The sequence below is a fragment of the Schistocerca nitens genome, chromosome 6, assembly GCF_023898315.1.
Source record: "Schistocerca nitens isolate TAMUIC-IGC-003100 chromosome 6, iqSchNite1.1, whole genome shotgun sequence".
In the NCBI taxonomy this organism is placed as follows: Eukaryota; Metazoa; Arthropoda; class Insecta; order Orthoptera; family Acrididae; genus Schistocerca; species Schistocerca nitens.
In genome coordinates this window covers 708,896,329-708,916,912 of record NC_064619.1, presented here as the reverse complement: position 1 = coordinate 708,916,912, position 20,584 = coordinate 708,896,329, and positions in this window count along the sequence as shown.

Sequence of the window (20,584 nt, the reverse complement as noted above, 5' to 3'; positions counted from 1 at the left end):
TATCTTGGCCACAATAATGCGTTCACGAGGCCGTTTCTAGTAGCTTACCCGCATTCCTGTTTTTTATTCATTGTTAAACCAACTCCTGCATTACCCCTATTTGATTTTGTATTTATAACCCTGTATTCACCTGACCAGAAGTCTTGTTCATCCTGACACCGAACTTCACTAATTCCCACTATATCTAACTTCAACCTATCCATTTCCCTTTTTAAATTTTCTAACCTACCTGCCAAATTAAGGGATCTGACATTCCACGCTCCGACCCGTAGAACGCCAGGTTTCTTTCTCCTGATAACAACGTCGTCCTGAGTAGTCCCCGCCCGGAGCTCCGAATGGGGGACTATTTTACCTCCGGAATATTTTACCCAAGAGGACGCCATACAGTAAAGCTGCATGCCCTCGGGAAAAATTACGGCTGTAGTTTCCCCTTGCTTTCAGCCGTTCGCAGTAAAAGCACAGAAAGGCTGTTTTGGTTAGTGTTAGAAGGTCAGATCAGTCAATCAGCCAGACTGTTGCCCCTGCAACTATTGAAAAAGCTGCTGCCCCTCTTCAGGAACCACACGTTTGTCTGACCTCTCAACAGATACTCCTCCGTTGTCGTTGCACCTACGGTACGGCTATCTGTATCGTTGAGGCACGCAAGCATCCCCATCAACGGCAAGGTGCATGGTTCATGGGGGGAGTCTCTGATGTCATAACGCCTGAACAATGTGACGTACAATGATATAATTCCGGAGAGACATTCAGTGGCATATGTGGATACTGCCCGCAAAATGTGTTTGAATACAATTAGAAGTAAAGAAGTAATAAATAAAAAGTCATAAGTGATGCTGAATTTCTGCTGGATGAACAGCAGAAATGTAATAAGCGATAAGCTGTTTTCCTTTCGTTTTTTTGTGGGAGTTGTCAGTGAAAAAAATGTTGGAAAGGGCTTCAGATCAATAGTACCATATAAACACAAGATGTTTAACGTTGTTAGCAAATATCTGGAAATGTTCTTGACCGGTTGCTTCAAATTTTTCACATGATAGTCAAATAAACGTTTCAGACCTAGGGTACATATTTTTTAATTCATATGGTATATACAGTTATGTATACTGTACAAAGGGGAAACGCTTTTAGGAAAAATTCCGATAAGTTCTTGAACGATCTGCTTCAAGTTTATATAGTTCCAGAGTGCCAGAGCACAAAAAAGCACGGGAGGGGAAAGGAAATACAGTACTAAGCTGACTGTAGCAGATGTTGAATGCGACCACCACTGATCTCTTGGCACTTTTGGGTTCTGGTCGAGATGTTTCTGAAGGAGGATCGAAGCTGGACTGCTCCAGTTGCTACAGTCTGATCCGAAATGTTCTGCTGCACTTCTTGAAGACTATGAGGGTTGTTGCGATACAACTTAGACTTGAGGGCTCCCCACCCAAAGTAATCGCACACTGACCGTTCAGGTGACCTGGATGGTCAGCTAGGGCCGCGACCAAGCTCACTTCTGCTAACAACTCAGTCAGGCGTGAAGACTGTGCAAATGTGCTCCAGTACTCGGCCGGCTGTATGGGCAATCGCTCCACCCTGTTGAAAGTAATTGTAAGTCCTTTCCGCCTCCGTTAATGTTTCCATTCACGTCCAATCGTATCCAATAGTCTGAGCCACTTTTATTTCCCCCCCCCTCCCCTCCCCTCCCCCCCCCCCCACTCCCGCCCCCACACACACCACACCGCCAGTTGTCTTATGTAGGCGTTGCCGACCGCAGCGCCGTATTCTCCCGGTTTACGTATGTCTGTATTTGAATACGCATGACTGTAGCAGCTTCTTTGGCGCTTCACTGTATTTGTATAATATATAAAGGGCTTTGGTAGTTCACTTCAAATATTTACATGATATTCTTATAAACGTTTGGACATATACACTCCTGGAAATTGAAATAAGAACACCGTGAATTCATTGTTCCAGGAAGGGGAAACTTTATTGACACATTCCTGGGGTCAGATACATCACATGATCACACTGACAGAACCACAGGCACATAGACACAGGCAACAGAGCATGCACAATGTCGGCACTAGTACAGTGTATATCCACCTTTCGCAGCAATGCAGGCTGCTATTCTCCCATGGAGACGATCGTAGAGATGCTGGATGTAGTCCTGTGGAACGGCTTGCCATGCCATTTCCACCTGGCGCCTCAGTTGGACCAGCGTTCGTGCTGGACGTGCAGACCGCGTGAGACGACGCTTCATCCAGTCCCAAACATGCTCAATGAGGGACAGATCCGGAGATCTTGCTGGCCAGGGTAGTTGACTTACACCTTCTAGAGCACGTTGGGTGGCACGGGATACATGCGGACGAGCATTGTCCTGTTCGAACAGCAAGTTCCCTTGCCGGTCTAGGAATGGTAGAACGATGGGTTCGATGACGGTTTGGATGTACCGTGCACTATTCAGTGTCCCCTCGACGATCACCAGTCGTGTACGGCCAGTGTAGGAGATCGCTCCCCACACCATGATGCCGGGTGTTGGCCCTGTGTGCCTCGGTCGTATGCAGTCCTGATTGTGGCGCTCACCTGCACGGCGCCAAACACGCATACGACCATCATTGGCACCAAGGCAGAAGCGACTCTCATCGCTGAAGACGACACGTCTCCATTCGTCCCTCCATTCACGCCTGTCGCGACACCACTGGAGGCGGGCTGCACGATGTTGGGGCGTGAGCGGAAGACGGCCTAACGGTGTGCGGGACCGTAGCCCAGCTTCATGGAGACGGTTGCGAATGGTCCTCGCCGATACCCCAGGAGCAACAGTGTCCCTAATTTGCTGGGAAGTGGCGGTGCGGTCCCCTACGGCACTGCGTAGGATCCTACGGTCTTGGCGTGCATCCGTGCGTCGCTGCGGTCCGGTCCCAGGTCGACGGGCACGTGCACCTTCCGCCGACCACTGGCGACAACATCGATGTACTGTGGAGACCTCACGCCACACGTGTTGAGCAATTCGGCGGTACGTCCACCCGGCCTCCCGCATGCCCACTATACGCCCTCGCTCAAAGTCGGTCAACTGCACATACGGTTCACGTCCACGCTGTCGCGGCATGCTACCAGTGTTAAAGACTGCGATGGAGCTCCGTATGCCACAGCAAACTGGCTGACACTGACGGCGGCGGTGCACAAATGCTGCGCAGCTAGCGCCATTCGACGGCCAACACCGCGGTTCCTGGTGTGTCCGCTGTGCCGTGCGTGTGATCATTGCTTGTACAGCCCTCTCGCAGTGTCCGGAGCAAGTATGGTGGGTCTGACACACCGGTGTCAATGTGTTCTTTTTTCCATTTCCAGGAGTGTATTTAATATACATGAATGTAAATTTATATGTATTATATAAATGGGCACGTTCTTAGCAAAAGTGTCGAGAAGTGCTTGACCGATTTGCTTCAAACTTTTACACAGAAAGTGGCTACATACGATTTTTTTTAAATGTGTATTTTTCTTTTAAAAAAGGACTACGAGAACGAAAACTGTGTGCTGCGCTGAGAAAATTTGCTGCTTTGTTTTCTTTCTCGCAGTCACCTGTAACTGCGAAAGCGGGGCCTTAAAACATTAGGCAAATTGTTTCTCCTGTATAATTTTGACAAAAAAATGTATACACAACAACATGCTGCTTTGTTTTCTTGCGCAGAGTCAGTTTCACTAGAAAACAGGAAAGCTGTATTTATAGCTTGTCGACTTATGATTAGAATACTACTTCATAATCTGAATCGTCTGAAACGTTCTAATGCTACTGGTTTACAGATGGAACCAACGCGAAGTACTGTCACTGAAGCTACTATCCTCACAAATCCTGGAGTTGGAGAGGTCTCTCTCATAGCCTGTATACCAGTGAGCCCAACCGATTTATCCAGACATTTTAATCGACTCCAATTCACTATCAAGGTTTAGTTGGATATAACAACAAGCAAGGCTCAAGGCTAGAGGGAGGTGAGAAGAGGTGATGAAAAGGGGAGGGAAGGAAATGGAACTAGTGAGAGGGGAGGAGGAGGTGGAAAGAGTGACAGGGGGGAGGAGGAGAAGGAGGGGGAGAGACAGAGGGAGAGAGAGAAGGACGGGGGGGGGGGTGTAGGAGGTGGACGGAGAGGCGGGGGAGGACGACGAGGAAGAGATGGACAAAGAGAGAGGGAAGAGGAGATAGACAGAGAGAGGGAGAAGGAAGAGATTAGGAAATTGGAAAGTTCCTATGGGACCAAACTGCTGTGGTCGTCGGTCCCTCGGCTGACACTCTACTTAATCTGACTTAAACTAAGGACAACACACACACTCACACCCATGCCCGTGGGAGGACTCGAACTTGCTACAGAGGGAGCCCCGCGAACCGTGGCAAGGCGCCTCAGACCGCACGGCTACCCCTCGCGGCTGATGAGAACAGAACGCATATCCAATTCCAACGAATATTTAGTAATTGCGAAGCATTGCGGGATTCGCTACATAGTTATAAGGTATAAAGTTTGTTGGGAAAGTTTGTCAGAAGTCGCTACGCGCTATCATTCTTAAATACTGAATGAATATTGTGCAGGTAAATTTCACGCTGTGGGTTATGCTGCCTCACTAAATGTCTCTATACATTTTGTAACTTTAATACGTGCCTCATTGTATTAAACCTTTAACGTATCATTACATCTTTTTATAAGTAGATTTTGGCAGAAAATTAAATTTTGAAATTTAGTCAGTAGTTACACGAAATACTGAAACTGCAGGTTTCGTTGCCCCCGGAAGCCGTAGGGTAGACAACTTGCAACTGTAGCCGTGCACATTTTAGCCGTTTCGTAATACGGGTTTCTAGGTGAGTGAGACATTTGGAGAGGGTGTCCTGAAAGTGAACAACATGCTTGACGGTGCGATAATTCAAAGAAGGCCAAATGTCACCTGAGAACCAACCCAAACAATCTCAACCTCGCTCTAGTTGGTCTGACAGCATGGTAGCTCGAGCTGTTTTGGAGGATCGCCGATTGAATGAGAAAGATATCGTCTCCGGGGTTGGTACACTCTAAGGTAGGCCATGCAAGAAATATCCGAATGGGACAGAAATCGGTAGATATGATGTACATGTACAGACGAAGAAATGATTACAATAACAGAAAAATTGGATGATGTATTTAAGATAAAGAGCTTCAAAACTGAGCAAGTCAATAAGGCATTGAACCACCTCCGGACCTTACTCGGCTTGGCTTCGATCGACAGAGCTGTTGAGCATCTTCTTGAGGGGTTTAGGGCCAGAATGGCGCGTTGGATCGCCAAATCTGGAGTTGGTTGGAGGGTACCGCCCATAATCCTCCAAACGCTCTCAGTTGGGGAGAAATACAACGACCTCACTCACCAAGGTAGGGTTTGGCAAGCATGAAGACAAGCCGTGTACGAGCGGACATTATCTTGCTGAAATGTAAGCACAAGATGGCTTGCCATGAAGGGTAAAAGAACGGAGCTTAAAATATCGTCGACGCACTGTTGTGCTGCAAGGATGCTGCGTATAAGGGGTTCCGCTACGGAAAGAAGCAGCACTCGAGACCATCACTCCTGGCTGTTGGGCCATATGGAAGGGCGACGGTCTGGTTGGTAACCCACTACCGTCCGGAACGTCTCCAGACACATGTGACGCATGGAATTTCGTTGACTAGGGTGAAATTGTCTTCAGCGATGTGTCCCACTTCGAACTGAGCCCCGATAACCAGCGACGACATGTCTGGAGACGTTCCAGACACAGGTGGGATACCAACATGACTGTCGCTCGTCGTACACCCGACAACCAGGAGTGATGGTCGGGGATGCCATTTCTTTTCATTGCATGGCCCCGCTGGTTGCCGTCAGCGGCCCCTTTACAGCACAACGATATTCCACGCTCGTTTTGTCGGCCTTCATGGAAATCCATCCTGGGATTACATTTCCACGAGATAATGCCCGTTTGCATACGGTGAATTTTCGTACTTGCCAAAACCTTCCTCGGCCAGCAAGGTCACCGGATCTCCCTCCATATGAGAACGTTTACAGCATTATGGGCACGGCAGTCCACCCACCCCGAAACTGCGACGATCTAATGCGGTAGATGGACAGGAGGACATTCAAAAACTCTGTCAACCAATGTCAAGCCGAATGACTGTTTCCATAAGGGATAATATCTTTGTGGTGTGTCTTTCTTTTGTCGTAGTGTGTGTTTTTGGCGGACCTGTGAACACAACCCCGGACTGTAGTCTGAGAATGCGGAAAATGACCTCCAGGCGGGTGCCACGAAAGCCGACGGATAACATCAAGACAACGCAAGTGGCAAATTGTCAAGCGATGTTGACGCGTGGCGACGGCACCCATAGCAGTTTCTATCCTTTAGTTATGGCATTTATGTCTCTTCCCGTACATTCTGTAGCTGTACATTCTCTAATCACGCCGTTATTGCATCAGCGATTTTTCTAGTGATCAAAACAATCTTCTACAGTAGCGTTCGCAGTGGTCAAAGAATCGTGGCGCCGACACTGCGAAGTGCGCATAGCTGCAGCTAGGTTACGTTAAGAGACGTCACATGTTTCGAATCTTTTGTATGACTATTTCCTAAAAAATAAAATCAGACACTTCAGACACTTGTAGAATTTTGCACAGAGCATAATCTAATCATAGCTAACACTTGGTTCAAGAATCATAAAAGAAGGTTGTATACCTGGAAGAATCCTGGAGATACTAAGAGGTATCAGATAGATTATATAATGGTAAGACAGAGATTTAGGAACCAGGTTTTAAATTGTAAGACATTTCCAGGGGCAGATGTGGATTATGACCACAATCTATTGGTTATGAACTGCAGATTGAAACTGAAGAAACTGCAAAAAGGTGGGAATTTAAGGATATGGGACCTGGATAAACTGAACGAATGAGAGGTTGTAGAGAGTTTCAGGGAGAGCATAAGGGAACAATTGACGGGAATGGGGGAAAGAAGTACAGTAGAAGAAGAATGGGTAGCTCTGAGGGATGAAGTAGTGAAGGCAGCAGAGGATCAAGTAGGAAAAAAGACAAGGGCTAATAGAAATCCTTGGGTAACAGAAGAAATATTGAATTTAATTGATGAAAGGAGAAAATATAAAAATGCAGTAAATGAAGCAGGCGAAAAGGAATACAAACGTCTCAAAAATGAAATCGACAGGAAGTGCAAAATGCCTAAGCAGGGATGGCTAGAGGGCAAATGTAAGGATGTAGAGGCTTGTCTCACTAGGGGTAAGATAGATACTGCCTACAGGAAAATTAAAGAGACCTTTGGAGAGAAGAGAACTACTTGTATGAATATCAAGAGCTCAGATGGCAACCCAGTTCTAAGCAAAGAAGGGAAGGCAGAAAGGTGGAAGGAGTATGTAGAGGGTTTATACAAGGGCGAAGTACTTGAGGACAATATTATGGAAATGGAAGAGGATGTAGATGAAAACGAAATGGGAGATAAGATACTGCGTGAAGAGTTTGACAGAGCACTGAAAGACCTGAGTCGAAACAAGGCCCCGGGAGGAGACAACATTCCATTAGAACTACTGATGGCCTTGGGAGAGCCATTCATGACAAAACTCCACCATCTGGTGAGCAAGATGTATGAGACAGGCGAAATACCCTCAGACATCAAGAAGAATATAATAATTCCAATCCCAAAGAAAGCAGGTGTTGACAGATGTGAAAATTACCGAACTATCAGTTTAATGAGTCACAGCTGCAAAATACTAACGCGAATTCTTTACAGACGAATGGAAAAACTGGTAGAAGCGGACCTCGGGGAAGATCAGTTTGGATTCCGTAGAAATGTTGGAACACGTGAGGCAATACTAACCTTACGACTTATCTTAGAAGAAAGATTAAGAAAAGGCAAACCTACGTTTCTAGCATTTGTAGACTTAGAGAAAGCTTTTGACATTGTTAACTGGAATACTCTCTTTCAAATTCTGAAGGTGGCAGGGTCCAAATACAGGGAGCGAAAGGCTATTTACAATTTGTACAGAAACCAGATGGCAGTTGTAAGATTCGAGGGGCATGAAAGGGAAGCAGTGGTTGGGAAAGGAGTGAGACAGGGTTGTAGCCTCTCCCCGATGTTATTCAATCTGTATATTGAGCAAGCAGTAAAGGAAACAAAAGAAAAATTCGGAGTAGGCATTAAAATTCATGGAGAAGAAGTAAAAACTTTGAGGTTCGCCGATGACATTGTAATTCTGTCAGAGACAGCAAAAGACTTGGAAGAGCAGTTGAACGGAATGGACAGTGTCTTGAAAGGAGGATATAAGATGAACATCAACAAAAGCAAAACGAGGATAATGGAATGTAGTCAAATTAAATCGGGTGATGCTGAGGGAATTAGATTAGGAAATGAGACCAGCCGGCCGAAGTGGCCGTGCGGTAAAAGGCGCTGCAGTCTGGAACCGCAAGACCGCTACGGTCGCAGGTTCGAATCCTGCCTCGGGCATGGACGTTTGTGATGTCCTTAGGTTAGTTAGGTTTAACTAGTTCTAAGTTCTAGGGGACTAATGACCTCAGCAGTTGAGTCCCATAGTGCTCAGAGCCATTTGAACCATTTTTGAAATGAGACACTTAAAGTAGTAAAGGAGTTTTGCTATTTAGGGAGTAAAATAACTGATGATGGTCGAAGTAGAGAGGATATAAAATGTAGACTGGCAATGGCAAGGAAATCGTTTCTGAAGAAGAGAAATTTGTTAACATCGAGTATAGATTTAAGTGTCAGGAAGTCGTTTCTGAAAGTATTTGTATGGAGTGTAGCCACGTATGGAAGTGAAACATGGACGATAAATAGTGTGGACAAGAAGAGAATAGAAGCTTTCGAAATGTGGTGCTACAGAAGAATGCTGAAGATAAGGTGGGTAGATCACGTAACTAATGAGGAGGTATTGGTTGGTTGGTTGGTTTGGGGAAGGAGACCAGACAGCGAGGTCATCGGTCTCATCGGGTTAGGGAAGGATGGGGAAGGAAGTCGGCCGTGCCCTTTGAAAGGAACCATCCCGGCATTTGCCTGGAGCGATTTAGGGAAATCACGGAAAACCTAAATCAGGATGGCCGGACGCGGGATTGAACCGTCGTCCTCCCGAATGCGAGTCCAGTGTCTAACCACTGCGCCACCTCGCTCGGTCGAGGAGGTATTGAATAGGATTGGGGAGAAGAGAAGTTTGTGGCACAACTTGACTAGAAGAAGGGATCGGTTGGTAGGACATGTTTTGAGGCATCAAGGGATCACAAATTTAGCATTGGAGGGCAGCGTGGAGGGTAAAATTCGTAGAGGGAGACCAAGAGATGAATACACTAAGCAGATTCAGTAGGATGTAGGTTGCAGTAGGTACTGGGAGATGAAGAAGCTTGCACGGGATAGAGTAGCATGGAGAGCTGCATCAAACCAGTCTCAGAACTGAAGACCACAACAACAACGACAACTTCAGAAACTGGCCGGCCGGAGTGGATCTAGGCGCTACAGTCTGGAACCGAGCGACCGCTACGGTTGCAGGTTCGAATGCTGCCTCGGGCATGGATGTGTGTGATGTCCTGAGGTTAGTTAGGCGACTGATGACCTCAGAAGTTAAGTCGCATAGTGCTCAGAGCCATTTGAACCATTTGAACTTCAGAAACTGAACGCTTCTCGTGGAGCCGACTGCAGGCCCTCCTAAACGTTTTCACAACTGTATTTTTTTTAGTGTGTAGGGCAGACGAGTTGTAACGTGGTACCAACGAGATTCCCGTTCCTGAACGTGGTACAATGCGTAACTTTGATTTATAGCTCATGTATAAACATGTATTACACACCAGTGCTAGTAACGAATTCACTTACCCATTGGGTTTCACAGCAGTGGACTGATATAACTAACTCCTAGGCAATGTTCACACATTGCTGCTAAAACGGGTGATAAAGTGCGAAATTTGGGTTGAACTGAAAAAGGTGTGTGTACAGCAGATAATATTGAAACAGTGGAAGGACTCTCAGGCGGTCTCTACGCAAGCATGAGCTGCACAGGTCGCAGTGTATGGCGAATACTGCACACAGATCCACAATACCATCCATACAAAATTCAGATAGGACTGCGATTTTTCCGGAAATTATTAGAACTCATGAACGAGAACGTAGGTCTGTGCGACAATCTGATCATGGGTGATGAGGTCAGTTTTTATGTTCCAGGCTTTGTCAATAAGCAAAACTACAGGTACTGGTCAAATGAAAATCATGAAATGCTCCATGAGACGCCACTTCACAGTCATAAGATGGTAATGTGGTGCGGTGTATCACCGATTAGAATCACAGGACCGTATTTTTTTTAAGATGGTCGCAGTGGTTCTGTTACTGTGAATAAAGAAAATTATGTTCGCATGTTGAATTCATTTCCCGGTGGGACAACTAGCTGATGCTATAGGCATGTGTATTCAAATACAGAGATATGTAAAAAGGCAGAACACGGCGCTGCGTTCGGCAACACCTATATAAGACAACAAGCCTCTGACGCAGTTGTTAGATCGGTTACTGCTGCTACAGTCGCAGGTTATCAATATTTGAGAAAGTATGAAGGTGGTGCTGTAGTTGGCGAATGAGCGATGGGGCACAGCATCTCCGAGATAGCAATGAAGTGGGGATATTCTCGTACGACTATTTCACGAGTGTACCATGAATTTCAGGAATCCGGTAAAACACCAAACCTCCGACATCACTGTGGCCGGAAAAAGATGGTGCGAAAACGGGACGAATGACGATTGAAGAGAATCGTTCAACGCCACACAAGTGCAACCCTTCAGCGAATTTCTGCAGATTTCTGTGCTGGGTCATCAACAAGTGTCAGCGTGCGAACCTTTCAACGACGCCTTATCGAGAAGGGCTTTCGGAACCGAGAGGCCGGTCGTGTACCGTTGATGACTGCACGACAAAAAGCTTTACGTCTCACTTGGACCTGTCAACACCGACATTGGACTGTTGATGACTGGAAACTTTTGCCTGGTCGGACGAGTCTTATTTCAAATTGCATCGAGCGAATGGATGTGTCCGGGTACGTAGACAACGTCATGAATCCATGGACCCTGCATGTCAGCAGGGGACTTGTAACACCATAGCTCTAATGCTATACTCATCTATTTTTTTTTTCATTTAATATTACATCGTTAAGAACCTGTAAATGTTTTTGATTGAATAGATAACACAAAATTGTATACTCTTTTCTTTGTTAAAACTTTGATGTCGTAGTTTTTTCAATGCAAAGTAGTGTATCTGTACTGTAAATACTTTGTCCCATTTGAAGGGAACAAAACTTACTGTATATAATTGTAATTCTGTGTGAATAATTTTTTTTAGAAGTGTCAATATGTGAAAATGTTCTGTTTTATTTAATGCGTTTGTTTGCTATTATGTAAACTGCTGACCTTCACTTAGGGCTCTTATTTATTCTGTATGTAAAAGGTGTAGTGGTTCCCCTCGGGAACGGAACTGTGTAGCGCGCGCAAATTGTGGTTGGCCTGTGTAGAAAAGGTGGAACGGATAGTCAGTCGGGGACGAGCCAGCAGTCGGAGATGAGCTACGAGTCCGTGCACTGCCATGTAAATGACGCATATGGTGCTGGTTCCGAGAGAGGCTTTTCCTGCTACTTTCTAAGGCCTCGGATGGATGGATAAATAGCTGGAACTATTCTGGAATTTGCATCTATCATCGCCACCAAGAAATGACAGAGTCCAGCAATTCTGCCTGCAATTCCACCTACCAACATGTAGTTGCCACCACATTGCGCAATCATTGCAACGTAGTACTATATTGATGTACAGTGAAGGATCAGCTTAATGGATGTGTTATTGTGGTGAAATATAAGGTAATTTATATCTGAATTTATGTACCAACCTTGATTTTCTCCTCATCATAACACCTCTCAGGTTCCTCTCCGTTTGAGCTGAAGTGATATCCGAGTGTCCTTACTAAAAGAAGTTAAAGCCTAGAGATTTGCTAATTAATGTCTCTTGAACTTAGTAAAAAGAAAGTTAAAGTTAATGTGGCAATAGAGTGAGTTAAAGTAAATATTATTTGCTCAAAATAACTTTCCTATTAAAACTGCTATTTAAAGTGCTGTTGCTAACTTCAATATTAAAAGTTCTTAAGACTGAGACTTATAAGGCAAATGATCACATTATTGTCTGTAACAAATCCTAAAAGGTGAGTCAGTTTCTTGCAATTTGGTCAGTATTGTGTTTCGCTGTAGTAAAAGTGAGAAAACTGCAGTTGTGAAACTTTATATATTCACGTTTGCTAAGTGTTTGTGTATCTTGTGTATTAGAAGTGCATGTTAACAGTAATATTATAAAGACCATTCACTTTATGTAAGCCTGAAAGTAATATGGTGTTTCGGTATCTATTATAATTTAGCAAATAGTTTGTGCTGCTCCAGTTGTTAGCTTCAATCTTGAAACATATGTGTGTCAGAGTTCATTGCACTCGCGTGTGGCCAAGTCTAGGTTGTGATTGTCCGTTATAGTTACTTATACCTACTTTCCTAAACGAGAATGTTAATCATTCTCTTGCCTAGTTAGGCTGGCGGCCGTTTTCTTTATCCGTTGAACAGTGCAGATAGGCAAAATTTTGTTTGGTACTGTTCAAATATTTACGTAATTCTGACTTTCATTTCCGATAAGCCACTTCCGTTAGGTACAACACGGTCAACTTAACAAAATTCCTCCCAGAGGGTAACACTGCTCTGCTGCTTTGTACCATAATTGCTATAACAAAATAGTTTTATGTCACAAGCTGTTTCTAGCATTGAGGTTATGGTGCAGTAATAACAGCAGACAGGAGTGTTATACGTGGCTTTTCCGTGACAGGACTAGTTAGTTCTGTTAGGGCATAATACGTAATAAACCAAATTTGGTATTTCATAGTATAAGCTACGTAAATACGCTGTTGTAGTGTTATAGACTGTTCAAGCTGGTGGAGACTCTGTAATGTGTGGGGCGTGTGCAGTTGGAGTGATATGGGAGCCCTGATACGTCTACACTCCTGCAAATGAAAAAAGAACACATTGACACCGGTGTGTCAGACCCACCATACTTGCTCCGGACACTGCGAGAGGGCTGTACAAGCAATGATCACACGCACGGCACAGCCGACACACCAGGAACCGCGGTGTTGGCCGTCGAATGGCGCTAGCTGCGCAGCATTTGTGCACCGCCGCCGTCAGTGTCAGTCAGTTTGCCGTGGCATACGGAGCTCCATCGCAGTCTTTAACACTGGTAGCATGCCGCGACAGCGTGGACGTGAACCGTATGTGCAGTTGACGGACTTTGAGCGGGGGCGTATAGTGGGCATGCGGGAGGCCGGGTGGACGTACCGCCGAATTGCTCAACACGTGTGGCGTGAGGTCTCCACAGTACATCGATGTTGTCGCCAGTGGTCGGCGGAAGGTGCACGTGCCCGTCGACCTGCAACCGGACCGCAGCGACGCACGGATGCACGCCAAGACCGTAGGATCCTACGCAGTGCCGTAGGGGACCGCACCGCCACTTCCCAGCAAATTAGGGACACTGTTGCTCCTGGGGTATCGGCGAGGACCATTCGCAACCGTCTCCATGAAGCTGGGCTACGGTCCCGCACACCGTTAGGCCGTCTTCCGCTCACGCCCCAACATCGTGCAGCCCGCCTCCAGTGGTGTCGCGACAGGCGTGAATGGAGGGACGAATGGAGACGTGTCGTCTTCAGCGATGAGAGTCGCTTCTGCCTTGGTGCCAATGATGGTCGTATGCGTGTTTGGCGCCGTGCAGGTGAGCGCCACAATCAGGACTGCATACGACCGAGGCTCACAGGGCCAACACCCGGCATCATGGTGTGGGGAGCGATCTCCTACACTGGCCGTACACCACTGGTGATCGTCGAGGGGACACTGAATAGTGCACGGTACATCCAAACCGTCATCGAACCCATCGTTCTACCATTCCTAGACCGGCAAGGGAACTTGCTGTTCCAACAGGACAATGCACGTCCGCATGTATCCCGTGCCACCCAACGTGCTCTAGAAGGTGTAAGTCAACTACCCTGGCCAGCAAGATCTCCGGATCTGTCCCCCATTGAGCATGTTTGGGACTGGATGAAGCGTCGTCTCACGCGGTCTGCACGTCCAGCACGAACGCTGGTCCAACTGAGGCGCCAGGTGGAAATGGCATGGCAAGCCGTTCCACAGGACTACAGCCAGCATCTCTACGATCGTGTCCATGTGAGAATAGCAGCCTGCATTGCTGCGAAAGGTGGATATACACTGTACCAGTGCCGACATTGTGCATGCTCTGTTGCCTGTGTCTGTGTGCCTGTGTTTCTGTCAGTGTGATCATGTGATGTATCTGACCCCAGGAATGTGTCAATAAAGTTTCCCCTTCCTGGGACAATGAATTCACGGTGTTCTTATTTCAATTTCCAGGAGTGTAGATACGACTCTGACAGGTGACACGTACTTAAGCATCCTCTCTCATCACGTGCAGCAGGAAAATGCGACACCCCACACGTCCTCAATTGCTACAGAGTGACTCTAGGAACACTCTTCTTTGTTTAAACACTTCCACTGGCTAACAAACTCCCCAGTCATGAACATTATTGAGCATATCTGGGATGCCCTGCAACGTGCTGTGCAGAAGAGATTTCCACCCCCTCGAACGCTTACGGATTTATGGACAGCTCTGCAGGATTTATGAAGTCACTCTTGCACTACCTCAGGTCATTAGTCGAGTCCATGGCACGTCGTGTTGTGGCACTTCTGCGTGCTCGCTGGGACCCTGCACAACATTAGGCCGGTGTAACTGTTTCTTTGGCACTCCAGTGTATGAACGCGCTACAAAACATCTTTCCTGGTCACATCATCTCCAAAAACGGGGACATTTCCTGGGCCTCCAATATCAGTGCCAATCCTGTAAGATGTGGTGTCTAAATTTCGTAAAAGAGTTTAAATGTGTGGGGATAAAAATGGCGGATATTCACGTGATATTATTTTCAAGTGATGGCCATTTTTAATTTGCAATCATTGCAAACTCTTGTTACATTTCTGTTATGTCGCTGTGAATAAATCTGTATCGCTCGTGGAGGTTTCAAATCGCCCATTTCACTGCCGCATCCGTTGTACGATTTTTCTACCCATAAGAGATTTGATCGGCTTTGAATCACGTATCGCCTTGAGCTAGTGGCGATCTCGGGGCTAATAGAAGCGGAACTATGACAGCACGGATTTATCGACAACAGCTGCTTCGTGCGCACCAGAGTGGCTAATTGCTGGCTTATTAATTCTAAGAAGTAGGTGTTGCACAGTCTTATCCGTTGCACAGCCTCGTCTGAACTTCAGTGTAAGCATTCGGAAGTAATAGACTTTATCGTCAGCTATCTCAAATAACTGGACTTTTGTCGTCAGGGAGTTTGTTGTTTAAAAAGCGAGAGTTCTTTTGCCGTGGACAAACATCTGAGAGCGAGAGTAGCGGTAGGTTGGACTGGGCCACTACTTCTAGTCAGCCACCGCCTGCCTCCGCTCTCTCGGCCCCCGGGGGCGGTGTCGCGCTACGGCGTCCAAATTGCCGTGTTCGCTTCTGCGAGGTTATTTACATGGCTGTGCCAGCCCTGCCGCGCATCTCCTGTTTGCCATCTAACGCTGCCTTCAGGGACCGGAGGCCGTCTTTCCTCCACCACTTTCAGCTCTTCAGAGAAGCCGTCCCACGGGATGGACCAGAAATACGGTAAACCTACTGCTCTCCCCACGCTGTTCTCGTAGGTAACGTCTTGCTGCTACGCAAGGTTGTATATAATCTGGCTGTGTGTCCAACAAATTATTCTGCCAGTCTCGCTGTTGTCACTAATGTATAGGGCAGCACATTCTGCCAGTCTCATTGCACCAGGCGGTACAACTGTCACAAAATAAAACGTCATATCCCCTCTAGCTGCGTATACGTACGGACCATCGGTTAAATAATTACGCTTACAAACGAATATTATGAATTACTACTTCTCTTCTGGGCTCACAGCTTGAGTAAGTCATAATATGACATCATCTTTATACTTTTAACAAAAGTAGCTGCGAATTATTTATATCTTGTTGATTACGTTAAGTTCGTAACAAGCTTGTATCGGCATACGTGCCATTATCAAGTGCTCCTCTCTTCAAAAAAATGGTTCAAATGGCTCTGAGCACTATGGGACGTAACTTCTGAGGTCATCAGTCCCCTAGAATTTAGAACTACTTAAACCTAACTAACCTAAGGACATCACACACATCCATGCCCGAGGCAGGATTCGAACCTGCGACCGTAGCGGACGCTCGGCTCCAGACTGTAGGGCCTAGAACCGCACGGCCAATCCGGCCTGCCTCCTTTCTACTTTATATATATATAATCTTATTTTATGTTGATGTAATAGTACTATGAGATTTTATCTTTGTTTTATTTACATCTAGACAAAGTGACGTCGACAAACCATCTTGGAACGTAAGTTCATTGAACCCTCTGCCAGGCACTTTATTGTGAATAGCAGAGTAATCACGTAGATGTAGACGTAAGTTTTTTTATGTAGTATGTTGTTACCCTTGTTATGTATTTTCTTTCTACAAAAAATCTGTGTTTATTTTTAGTAACAGCTGAAAAACGATGCTGATGCTTTATGTTTACACGTAAATGCGTAATATTCTGGCAAAATATATCTCTGACTACATTAGACGTAATTTATTCGCAAACATAAAGCATCATTGGAACTATATGCCGAAACAAGGAACTGCAACTAATTTTGTCAAAAATATAAAGAAGGTATTATGGATTACTTATAGAAGAATAGAAAAGCTGATAGTAGCAGGCCACTAGAAAGATCAGGTTGGGTTCCGCAGAAATGGAAGAAAAAGTGGGGAGGACAGGCTTTGCAACTAACTTTAGTACACAGGGTTAGAAAAGACAATTCTACGTTTATAGAATTTCAAGACTTAGAGAAAGCAAATGACAATGTTGTCAGAAATAAAGTCCTTGAAATTCGCGAGGTAGCAATGAAAAATAAGGGAGCGAAATGTTCTGTAGAACTTGCGCAGAAACGAGGCTATAATTATAAGAGCGGAAGGACGTGGGGTGGAAGGATGTTATTCTATCTGTATATTGATCAAGCAATGAAGGAAACAAAGGAGAAATCTCGAAATGGAACTAAAGTTCAGTGAGAAGAAATAAAAACTTTCAAGTTATCTGATGACTCTGCAATTCTGTCATAGACGGCAATGGACTTGGAAGAGTAGTAGAATAGAGTGGATAGTGTCTTGGAATAAGGATGTAAGGAGAAGATCATCAAAGGTAAAACGAGGGTGAGCGAAATACTTGGGAAACGAGACACTCAGATTGGTAGGTAAGTTTTCGTATCTGGCCAGTAAATAATTGTTGCTGTTCGCCGTTAAGTGGATATTACATGCCGCCTGGAAGTAACATGAAAATCACGTCTGAAAAGGATAAACCGATTAACATCGAAAATAAATTCAAGTATTAGGAAGTCTTTTCTTAAGGTGTGTAGGTCTGTACGGATGTAAAATTAGTTCGATAAACAGTTCAGACAAGAAAGGAACAGAAGATTTTGAAACGTGGTGCAATAGAAGAGTACTGACGAGTAAATGGGTAGATCGAATTTGAGAAAAAGGAAATCTATCGCACAACTTGGCCGTAAGCAGGAATCGTTCGACAGGACACATCCTGAGACAAATTATTCATCACATCTAGAACTGTGTGAACTGTGAAGGGTGATAACTGTAGAGGGAGAATAAAGGGTCCACTGCAGTAAGCAGATTCAAAGAGATGTACGTTGCAGCAATTATGTCGAGATGAAGAGGGGTGCACAGAACAGAAATCGGTGTGCTAAGTAATTGATTATATTTTCTTTTAATGAAGTTACGTTATTGCGCAGATACGTTATTGCATATCAAAGCAAAAACAACATACGAACATGATGTCTTTTGGTCTGAGAGAATGAAACTTTAGGGTTCATACGTATTTATATTTATTAATACCAAACGCGTTTTTAAATTTTAATTGCATGAAGCACGTTTAGTTATAGCTTATGGCGCCTACGTGAAAATGTAACGTATTCCATATTTGGAGCCAAGTAAGCAAAATTTACATCAGAAAATGAAAATAATGACGGAGACGCTTTAATACTCATATTTTCATAAATGCACAATCTAAATTAGTTATCTCAATAACATATGGACTAGAAGAGTCATAATTACCCAAAATGGTTGTACCAACAGTAATGGCTGATAACAATAGGGTAAGATCGTAACTAATAAAACTTTTGAAAGCTGCAGGAAAGGGCACAGTTTCTTCTATAAATAAAAGATGGATTCAATAGTAACAAATACTGTCTTGTAGTCTGGTAATGATTTAGATAAATTAACAGTTATTACAGTTTCAAATGATAGAGCACAGAAATGATTCGTCCTTTTCTTTCAGGTTTTATTAGGCAAATCTAGATTTAGGCTAGCGCTTAGCCATTATCAGCGCACTATTTCATGGTATCAATGCGTCAGTTCCCTCTTGTTGTGACAGGGGGCTGAGGTACTAGGACATGCATTGATACCATGAAATAGTGCACCGATGTTGACTAGGCACTAGCTGAAACCTAGGTTTGCCTAATAAAACCTGAGAGAAAAGGACGACTGACTGTTGCGCTCTATCATTTGAAAATCATGTCACAGTCGTTGAGTGCACCCACATTCCTAATGGAAGGTAACTTCATGAATTATTACGCTTATTACAGACTTCTTCATATGGAACGTAGGGAGAGTGCGTCTTGCTAGGTCAGCTCTACTACTCGAAAAGGTACAATGTCTTCTCTTTTACCAGACAAATGAAAATTAACAGAGTATACAGGGTGAGTCACCTAACATTACCGCTGGATATATTTCGTAAACCACATCAAATACTGACGAACCGATTCCACAGACCGAACGTGAGGAGAGGGGCTAGCGTAATTGTTTAATACAAACCATACAAAAATGCACGGAAGTATGTTTTTTAACACAAACCTACGTTTTCCTAAATGGAACCACGTTAGTTTTGTTAGCACATATGAACATATAAACAAATACGTAATCAGTGCCGTTTGTTGCATTGTAAAATGTTAATTGCATCCGGAGATATTGTAACCTAAAGTTGACGCTTGAGTACCACTCCTCCGCTGTTCGGTCGTGTGTATCGGAGAGCACCGAATGACGTAGGGATCCAAAGGGAACGGTGATGGACCTTAGGTACAGAAGAGACTGGAACAGCACATTACGTCCACATGCTAACACTTTTTTATTGATCTTTTTCACTGACGCACATGTACATTACAATGAGGGGTGAGGAACACGTACACACGTGGCTTCCGTTTTCAATTACGGAGTGGAATAGAGTGTGTCCCGCAATGTCAGGCCAGTAGATGTTCAATGTGGTGGCCATCACGTACCGTGTGTACCGTGATGTGCCTACAACCCCAGAGGATATGAAACAACGTATTGTGGCAGCCTGCGGCGACATTACACCAGATGTACTGCTGCGTGTACGACATTCATTACGCCAGAGATTGCAGTTGTGTGCAGCAAATGATGGCCACCACATTGAACATCTATTGGCCTGACATGTCGGGACACACTCTATTCCACTCCGTAATTGAAAACGGAAACCACGTGTGAACGTGTACCTCACCCCTCATGGTAATGTACATGTGCGTCAGTGAAAAAGACCAATAAAAATGTGTAGCAATTTCAGTTTTCGGCACTGCACTGAAGTCATGTTTCGGTTGAAAAGGGTTCTCACAGATTTCTGTAAAAAGCATTTAAGTTTCAAGACATATAAGAGGTGTAGTTCCAGTCTCTTTTGTACCTAAGGTCCATCACCGTTCCCTTTGGATCCCTACGTAATTCGGTGCTCTCCGACACACACGACCGAACAGCGGAGGAGTGGTACTCAAGCGTCAACTTTAGGTTACAATATCTCCGGATGTAATTAACATTTTACAGTGCAACAAACGGCACTGATTACGTATTTGTTTATATGTTCAGATGTGCTAACAAAACTAACGGGGTTCCATTTAAAAAAACGTAGGTTTGTGTTAAAAAACATACTTCCGTGCATTTTTGTATGGTTTGTATTAAACAATTACACTAGCCCCTCTCCTCACGTTCGGTCTATGGAATCGATTCGTCAGTATTTGATGTGGTTTACGAAATATATCCAGCGGTAATGTTAGGTGATTCACCCTGCATATTGTCTTCTTTACTCACTGTCTACACAGACAGTAAATCCTGCTTATTGTCTGTGTCGTTTTTACTCGCTGTACTTCACGTGAAGAAATGTCGATGTTTCTCACACATTACAGAAAAATATTGAGACCTTTTTTAAGTATTTTCACAGGGAAAAATACGCCAGGAGACGGTAGACAGAGAACGGTGAGAACAAGAGGAAAGAACAGTTCATTGATTTTATTCGCTTGTGTTGACAGAAAAAGCGTGGATGAGCGAGTGATTCATCCATTAAATTTTACCGCCTATTGGTAACAACCTGAATTTGTTATTTCTACTATTACAAGAAGTGCGCGAATAAACCAAAT